Source organism: Alexandromys fortis, unplaced genomic scaffold (assembly GCF_014885135.2).
Source record: "Alexandromys fortis isolate MF-2015 unplaced genomic scaffold, M_Fortis_MF-2015_v1.1 scaffold_4, whole genome shotgun sequence".
Lineage (NCBI taxonomy): Eukaryota > Metazoa > Chordata > Mammalia > Rodentia > Cricetidae > Alexandromys > Alexandromys fortis.
The window spans coordinates 30,488,321-30,495,701 of NW_026067944.1; positions in this window are offsets into that span (position 1 = coordinate 30,488,321).

Genomic DNA, 7,381 nt, shown 5'->3' on the forward strand with positions numbered 1-7,381 from the left:
TCAAGGCCAGCCTGGTCTACATAGTGAATTCCAGGGCAGCCGGCACTACACAGTGAGACCTTGTCTTGAACCCCCCCCCCCCAAAAACGTATTTTAATTGTGTGTGTGCGTGCATGTATGTGTGTATGTGTGTGCGTGCGTGCACACATGACTGTACGTGCCCTAAGGGGCCCTGAACCTGAAGTTACAGGCAGTTGTGAGCCACCTGAAGTGAGTCCTGGGAACTGAACATGGCTTTTCTCTCAGGTCTTGGGACTGAGCCATCTCTCTAGACCCCCAAAGCACAACTTTTAACATCTTCTCTCCTAACACATTTATTAGCCTTTTCCCAAACACAATGATCTCTCCTCCCCCAGAAAAACATTAAAAGTTATACTAAGAACATATGGATAAAAGATCTAGAAATAATGCTCAGACTTGATAAGATTTGAGATTTTTTTTAAAGCTGGTGACCATGCCATAATCCCAGCACTCAGGAGGCAAAGGCGTGTTGATTTCCAAGTTCAAGGCCAGTTTGGTCTTCGAGGTGAGTTCCAGGACAGTCAAAGTTACAGAAAAATCCTGTCTCAAAAAACCTTGTCTCAAAAAAAAAAATTAACTAAATGATGTGTACGTCTGTGTGTGGTCAGAGCATGACAGTGCAGTTCTGAGCTGGAGCTGCAGGAGGCCGCCAGCCTGATGTGCTGCAGAGGACTGAACTCGGGTCCTCTGCAAGGAGCTGCAGGAGGCCGCCAGCCTGATGTGCTGCAGAGGACTGAACTCGGGTCCTCTGCAAGGAGCTGCAGGAGGCCGCCAGCCTGATGTGCTGCAGAGGACTGAACTCGGGTCCTCTGCAAGCACAGTACGGTGCACTCTTAGTTGCTGAGCCATCTCGACAGGAAATAGTGATTTGATGTCTCAAGTATTGAAGCAAGTAACTGTTCTGGCTGTCCTTTGTGACATGTTACAGCAGTCTTCTGCCTTCTTCCCCTCCTTTTGTATTGAGGGCATAAAAGCATATGAAAATTAAACGTGGGCAAATTCAGTCTCCAGTACTCACTGAGCTGCCCTCCTGGTACTACCCTGTGTCTCTGTATATCTTTCATATCTCTGTTCCTTCTACCTAATGTTTCTAATCCACACACCCCTGCCTGGGATGCATGAACCTGTTGTAGCTGAACCAGGACAGAAGTCACCCCCAAATGTGGCTTATGACACAGGACCCATGGGGACTACTGCCTCAGACCTAGACCCCAGACTTCTTTTCCATCTTCTTCCTCGGAGACAAAATTGTTACCTACAAGGTTCACACTCGAGAATCACACAATTAAGTTAAACATAAACAGATACAATAAAAAATAAAATTCACAAAAATATCTTACAATGTTTAAACAAGTTTGCAGTTTTGTGTTGGGCCATATTTACAGTTACCTTGAAGTGCACATGACACGGACCCCAGGTTCATGTCTAACATGAAATGTCTCCTATCAGGCTAGAGTAACTTGATAAAAATGGCCTCCAATGAACAGACCACATCACCCTGGCACATGCTGCTTACTGATGTGTTTACTTCTTTCTCCAAAAATGGACAGAATTTATTTTCTCAGTCCTGGAAATTGTCCCTATGTTGTCTGATCCAGGAGAGTATAATGGAAGTTTCATCCACGGATGAGCCCCAAGAGGACTTGCAGCATCAGCTTTTGCTGAGGATGAATTCAGCTTCCATGGAAAGAGTCCAGGTTATCTATCCTACTTGAGAGACTGTGCAGAGAGAAAGGTCCCAGAGATAAAGAGGTGTGAAGTGTGTAAGGTTGAGCGATATCAAAAGATAGTTATGGATGGTAATGATAAGTTATGATAGAGAGTAAATTAGGTACAAGACTTTGGATTCATCAAGATAGGATAGATTATGAAATATTTTTCGGAATTTATTAAATGCAGGTGGGTTAGACATTATTGACAAGTTTCCTATACATATTGAATATAGTTATTGTACTTATTGCATATAGTTTTTCTTATATTACATATAGCCTTCTCTTTTATTTTAGCCAAGAAAGGGGAAATGTAGTGATATTCTTTTTGTAATCTAATAAATAAACCTTGCCTTAAGATCAGAGTGCAGAGCTAAACCAATAATTGGCCATAGAGACCAGGCAGTGGTGGCACACATCTTTAATCCCAGCACTCAGGCAACAGAGGTAGATGGATCTCTGTTAATTCAAAGCCACCGTGAACTACACAAGATTGAATCTGTCTAAAAGAGAAAACAGAGCTTGCACAAAGGTGATCCCAACACTTGGGATCACATGCCTTTAATCCCAGCACTAAGAAGGGGAGACAGGAGTGATATGGCTGGGCAGAAAGAGGAATATAAGGTGGGAGGAGACAGGAGCTCAGATGTAGTCTGAGGTTTTGTAGAGACAGCAGTAGTCTGAGGATTTGTAGAGATAGGACCGCCCCTTTGATATGAGCATTGATAGAGGTAAGAACTCTCTAGTGGCTGATCTGCTTCTCTTTACTATTAGCTTTCACTCCCTAATATTTGGCTCTGCGTTTTTATTAAGACCAACTAGAATTCATGCTACATAGAGAGACTGAACTTCTTGCTTCCACTGTTTTCAGTGCTTCAGCATGGGGAGTTGTGTCTGAACTTTCTTAGAGGCTACACCATGAGTTGAGGTGGGTACACAGACCACAAATTATATATCCACTCCAACATTTCAATTCCTCTAAGCCTTTGGATCTTACCCTCTGTATTATCCCGAGACAGTTCTGGCAGTTGTCCTGACTGAATATTGGTTCTAGCTGGTTCACTTTAGACAGCGGAGAACATAGAATGGCAACTCCTAGCTCCAAGATTCTCCCCTATCAGTACATTTTGTCTAGTTCATTGTTTTAAACCTATCGTCTCTGGTCTAATGACCTTAAATCTCAAGGTTTCTTGAGTTTCTGTCACTAAAAATGAATATAAACTCTTTCCTTTTGTGCCAGACTTTGTCCCTTAGAACAACCCAAAACAAACCACCTCTAGATATAGTCCTGGGGTGATGAGAAGCAGCTGGGGAGGATCTCCGCATCAGTACCTTCAGACACAGGCAGATGTGCAGTCTCAAGATCTCAGCTTTTCCTGACTCCAAGTAGAAGTTCCCTATACAAAGCTAAAAGTCTTTCTTGTAACTAATCACATTTACATACGAGTCTTATTAGCACACAAATGTCATTGAAGTTGTAATTGTGCAAGGCACAAAACTGTGTTGAGTCCAGGTCTGCCTGAAATCCTAAGACACTACTGAAGCATTTGCAGTTACCTCAGAAGCTCTGGTTTTCTTCCATGAGCTGAGAGTAAGTGACCCAGTTTTTTTTTTTTTTTCATTTTTCTCATTTTTTTCCATTTTGCCAACCAGTTTTCTCAGGTTCTCCAGTTCATTTAGAAGCATCACTGCTACTTGTTTCTGGTTCCCAGTGGGCCCCAGAAAGCTCTTCATTCCAGCCAAACTAATGTCATTAATAGGGACACAGCATAGCAGATTTATCGTATCCCACTGCCTTAATGGAAAAGATTGCTATTGTGTTAAAAACTAATGATATAATCATATCAACCACATATTGAATCACATATTGAGGGGCTGTTATCTGGGCCAACCTTTGATTCCAAATAGCTTATCTGTTAGAGCCCTTTAGTTAAAAGGATAAATGTCACAAACTTTACCTTCAAGAATTGAACATTTGTAGATAAATAGGCATTTGAGAGCTGAAATGCTAAACTACAACAGTGCATTAGCACAATAACTTTCAGTTACCATTCTAGGAACTGGCGAAACAAGAAAGACCAGGGATTTGGGCAATCAGAGGGTAGGCTTCAGAGGAGACCTGCAGAATGGGCATATGTCACCGAGGAGGCACTGCTGGTACTACAGGGGTGTTTCTGAGATCGGCTAAAAAAGATTCAGGGACCAAATGCCACTCCCTGGGCTGAAAAGCAACATTGTTAATTAAAAATAAGGGAACAACAGTACCGTGTCTCCTCTTGTAGTCATTCTCCCTCTAGTGGCCCAGAGTGGTTTAGCAATGACCTGAACAACAGTCTCTCTCTTCCCTTTCTCTACACACACACACACACACACACACACACACACACACACACACACACACACAGAGAGAGAGAGAGAGAGAGAGAGAGAGAGAGAGAGAGAGAGAGAGAGAGAGAGAGAGAGAGAGTTTTTTTGGTGTATTTTAGCATGAAAGCATTACTTTTCTCAAGACGATAATAATTTCTATGTTTTAAAATAGAAAATACAGTCACAGAAGAAAAAAATCTGTCCTATTGATGAAAACCGAGCACTGCTAATACCTTTTCAGAATTTTCCAGAGCATTCCATCACACATAATTTCAGCCGGGCGGAGGTGGGACACGCCATTAATCCCAGCACTAGAGAGGTAGAGGCAGGCGGATCTCTGTGAGTTTGAGCCAGCCTGGTCTACAAGAGCTAGTTCCAGGACGGGCACCAAAGCCACAGAGAAACCTTGACTGGACAAAACAAACAAAAAAACAAAACAAAACCCTGTCTCGAAAAACCAAAAATAAAATAAAATAAATAAAAAATAAAAAAAACAAAACAACCACAATCAATAAATGTGTAATTTCAACAGATCACAGTTTTCTAAACTACTTTTTAAAATACCTTAAGAGACTGGAGAGAGATGGCTCAATGGTTGGGAATACTTGATGCCCTTGCAAAGGGCCTGGGCTTAGTTTCCAGCACACACATAGTGACTCACAATCGACAGTAACTCCAGTTCCAGAGGATCTGAAACTGTCTCCTGACTCCCCAGGCATCAGGCAGCATGTAGTGCATATACATACAACCAGGCAAAACATTCACGTGATAATGGATAGAATAAAAAAAAAAAAAAAAACTCTTAAAAACCCATCTTAATGTAACACCAAAAGTTGTTCATCTCTTAAATCAGTACTTTTTTTTTTTTTTTGAATTTTCGAGACAGGGTTTCTCCATAGCTTTTGGTTCCTGTTGTAGACCAGGCTGGCCTCGAACTCACAGAGATCCGCCTGCCTCTGCCTCCCGAGTGCTGGGATTAAAGGCGTGCGGCACCACCACCCGGCATCAGTATATACTTTATTCACACCAGAGGATTTCAAGCCATTCCTAAGTATGGGCTTGTGAACCACCCGAGGGAGCTAGAGCAGAAGCTGACAATTCTGTTCTAAATATTTGCTTTACACATTTGACATCAGTGTTTAAGATTTTTTTGAGGAGAGAAAATTCTACTCCTCAACTGCTAGAAGAGATTTCTTGTGAGGATATAATGTTATCACTGTATTTCCCATTTTAAACTTGGGACAGGGTCCTGCTGTGTAGACCAGTTTGTAACTTAAACTCAAGGAGAGCCACTTGCCCTGGTCTCTGAGTGCTAGGATTACATGTGTGTAGCCAAGCCTAGCTTATTTTCTATTTTCAGGACTACAAAGATATCTTTGTCCTTTGAGTGTGTGTATGTGTGTGTGTGAGCAAAGCCCCAGAAACACAGGCCATCATTCGTTTTTTTTTCTCATTTAATAATACCTCAGAATTATCCTAATATGCATTTCTTGGATTCCTGAGGTATGCAAGGTTTTACATATTTGGTGGCCATCTGTGTTTGTGACAGTTTTTCTCTGGGGTCTAAGAATTTTCCAAGAATGACTTGAAAACCTGCCCTATGCTTTATCCATATGTGCAGTTCCTAGAAGCTCTGCTGTCAATATGCATTGCTCACAGAACACCATGCCCTTGTCTCCACTCTTCATGATGACCTCAGACCTTCCTTCATGAGAACACAGCTCCCTCATCTCTTCCTATCACTGCATCACAAACATTCCCTATCTACAGCTATATTAACGTTTTGTTCTGGCTCAGATAGAAAGGCTTTTTTATCTTTAAGTGGACTCTTTCATTTAAGTACCTGATTCCATCTCTCCTTGTCTCCTCTGAACAGGGGAAGAGATTACAAAATGTTATGGTGCTGACTTTATACATGGATGATGTGGACATGAGCCAAAATATGAGTCAGTCACTAAAGGTCGGGAAAAAAAAACCAAGGAAACAATTTAGAACTGTCAGAAAGAAACAGCCCTTCAAGCAGTCAATTATTGATCAAAAAGACTGAACAGGGGCTGAGGAGATGTCTCAGAGGGTAAAGTGCTTGCTGTGCGAATATAAGAATCTGAGTTCAGATCCTCATCATCCTAGTAAAAGCTGGGCATGGTGGGATGGCGGACGCTGGGACTGACCGTCAAACACTGACTCGAAAAAAAAAGGTGGAGAGCTTCAGAGAAGACCCTAACCCAGAGATTCTCAACCTTCCTAAGGCTGCAAACCTTCAATACAGTTCCTCATGCTGTGGTGACCTCCAGCCATTAAATTATTTTCCTTGCTACTTCATAACTGTAATTTTGCTGCTGTTAGCCTTCACACAGGCATGAACACACATGATTGCACTCCACATTCCCAAATGAAAATAGTTCCTATCTTCCACAAATCCAGTAGCTTTGCGTTGGTTCAATCATTTAAATTTGTGGTAATTTGTTACAGCCAAAATTGGCCATCAAAAGGACACAATGGTTGTGCATTAAAGGGGAATCTAGGTAGTTAAAGAGTGAGGATAGGTGTTTAGGAAGAATTATCAAAGATAATAGTCCCAGGACTGACTGAGGAAGTGAGGTTGTATCAGGGAGACGGTCCAAATGGAAGAGCAATCATCTACAGGGTACACACCGAGGACAGAAATATTTCAGTAAGGCAAAAACAAGTCTAGAAGAGTAAATATTTGTATAGCAGGTACAGTTCTAGTTCGTATAGTAGGATATAGTTCCAGTGTATTCCATAACTTATGAAGGTCTTTGTTTTACTCACAAGCATATTGAGGTCAGGAGTAGCTTTTTGGGGGTCACAGAGCTAACATTTAGTAACCCGCAAAGAAAGAGTGAAGTAACCTAACAGTCTCTAATGCCCACCAACTACTCCTCTCCACATTGTGAAAGGAACCTTAACTACATAAGCAAGACGGTACGAATGGACAACCATTCTGGGGGATAGGACCAGCAGAGCTTGAGATGTTTTGTCCGAGACAATGACGGTAGTAATCCTGACAGTCTCTGGGTTTCTTTGTTATTATCAAAGTTGGGTTGTTATCCAAGGTATGCATTCTTCCTCGACTACTCAAAATAAATCGTTCCGAACTACATAACCACATTTAATATAATCCGAAGTCTTCTTTTTTAAATTTCTGAAGCGGAGTTAAAGGCTGGGCCTCACTCGGACTTATCTGTAAAATACCTAGCTTTGAAGTTGCTCCAAACCTGATGGAACTTAGAAACTCCTTTCGCCGAGGTTCCTACTCCTAC